Here is a 2,497-nt window from a genome sequence, read left to right as displayed (position 1 = left end):
TTTTTTTTTTTGGTTTTTCGAGACAGGGTTTCTCTGTGGCTTTGGAGCCTGTCCTGGAACTAGCTCTGTAGACCAGGCTGGTCTCGAACTCACAGAGATCCTCCTGCCTCTGCCTCCCAGGAAAGGACCCTGTTGGCCTTCGGCTGCTGACCTGCCTTCACTTCGGGACCTTTGCCGTTCCTCTTCTGCTCAGTCCAGGGAACCCAACCCTTCAGCCACCATCTGGGCTTCCTGTTTCTAGCCTGTCCAGAGGCCGCACCAGGTCACCTGACTCCTAGCGGACAGGCTGTCCTTGATGCTCTCGTCCCACTGCGGTTCTCACACTGGTGGGCTAGAGAGGTGTACAAAGTCCAGGGGCATTTATAAAAGAGACACAAGTGCACACACATACACACACACACACAAAAAAAAAACCAAACAAATGAGAAACTATTATTACCCGGCAACTCCAAGCCCAGAAAGGACAAGGTGAACGCTGCTCTCCCCACCGGATTTTAGTATGCGTCTGCTCGGCAGAAAATCTATTTACATGAAGCTGGGAGATGCACACATTTTCTGTAAGGTTTAACTTTCTCGACAGGGAGCATTAACTGCGAAGCTTATGGCTTGCGGTGTGTATCCGTTACCTCGGGGCAGGAACAGCCGTCCACTAGCGGCTCCCGGAGAGTCTCGTCACGACCCAGTGTTGAGTTTGATTGTGTATTTTTAGCAGCATTGGAAGTGAACAGATGGCTTCTTAAGCAATTTGACCTATTGACGCAGCATTTACCGCCAGCTGCTTCTCTGCGGCTCCTCCCCGGGAAGAAGCACGGGGGCAGTTCTAATCTGCTCAATACACGCTTGCAGGGTGAACGGATGTTGGCTGAAGGAAGATTCTTCTTTTCTTTTTTGGAGGATTAGAGGTGACAACCTCTGTCCTTTGCTCTTTATGGTGGTTAAGGACTTTGGGGAGCTTAGGCTGGCAAACACAGTGAGAGTGTGTCTGAGCAGCAGAGGTAAAAGCAAAAAAATAAGACCCAAAGGCCACCAACCTCTCTTCCCTTTGGACTCCCTCAGATTGTCTCTAATTCTGTCCTGGACAACACTCCCTAGAAACCCAGGTGCAGGTGTGATTGATCCTCCTGTCCTTATGGGATGGTGTGAAAAAGCACCTCTGTTGGGCTTCCAACTGGGGCTGCCGCATGTCCTTGCCAGCTCTAGCAAACAAGTGAGTGTCCAGGGGAATACAAGAGGCTGGAGGAAACCAAGTCAACGGCTTCTGGAGGCCATTTCTAGGGCTTGGGTATCTCCCTCGGTTTAATGTACTAGGGTGTCCTTGGTGTGAATATGGTAATGGCCCCACAAGTTACAGGTGCACTACTCAGGGAGGCACTGTTGAGATGCTCTGTGGAACTCCAGGAAGGAGGGCACAGCAGGAGGTCCCAGGGTCCTTAGACTTCTTGAAGGGCTGATAGGGCCCCTGCACCTTGCTTTTCTCTTCTTAATTCTTGACTGTAAGTTTAACTCTTTGGCCTACCACATACCCCCTGCTCCCTTCAGATACACGTTTGTTATTTCCACATTCAGTCCAGAAGAGTTTTACCAAGGATGGATGCTGAGTTGTACTGTGTAGATTTTAGAAGCTGTGAAAGTGTGAAGATGGCATCTTAAACAATTACACCCACTGGCAAGTCTGCCAGAGACTCAAAGCCACAGTTTTCGTGATTGTTACTGCAGCATCGTAAATCAAGTGAGCCTTTTCTCTCATTGTCTTGGGGCTGGAGAGCTGGCTCAGCAGCTAAGAGCACTGTCTGCTCTTGCAGAGGACCTGGGTTTGATTCCCAGCACCCCAGGCTCACAACCATCTGCAATTCCAGTTCCAGGGGATCTGATGCTTTCTTCTGGCCTCTGTAGGCGATGCATGCATGCGGGGCACAGGCACACATACAATCAAAACACACATACACATAACATAAAATGAGAAGTGGAATGAATCTGAGAGTTTGAAGGAACAGGCTAGAGACAGCTTAGAATGCTGTGAGAAGAACTTAAAAAGATTTTATTCTTAATACGTGTGTGTGTGTGTGTGTGTGTGTGTGTGTCTGTGTGTGTGTGTGTGAAATGCAGCACCTTCAGAGGCCAGAAGAGATCATGTCCCCTGGATCAGGAGTTACAGGTGGGCGTGAGCTGCCGAACATGAGTGCCAGTAACCCAACCAGGGTCCTTGCCAAGAACAGTAAGTGTTCATAACCACTAAGACATCTGTCTTAGTCAGTGTTCTGTGGCTGTGAGAAGACACCATGACTAAGGCAACTCTTATGAAAGAAAGCATTTGATTGGGGGATTGTTTACAGTTGTAGAGACTTATTCCGTTGTCATCACTGTGGGAAGCATGGTGACACGTAGGCAGACTTGGTGCTGGAGAGGTAGCTGAGAATTCTGCCTCGGGATCAGCAGGGAGCAGGAAGAGAGAGCGACTCAGGGCTTGGATGGGCTTTTGAAATCTCAAGCCCACGCC

This window comes from Alexandromys fortis, unplaced genomic scaffold, assembly GCF_014885135.2.
Source record: "Alexandromys fortis isolate MF-2015 unplaced genomic scaffold, M_Fortis_MF-2015_v1.1 scaffold_88, whole genome shotgun sequence".
Classification (NCBI taxonomy): domain Eukaryota; kingdom Metazoa; phylum Chordata; class Mammalia; order Rodentia; family Cricetidae; genus Alexandromys; species Alexandromys fortis.
Note: the sequence above shows the minus strand (reverse complement) of the source record.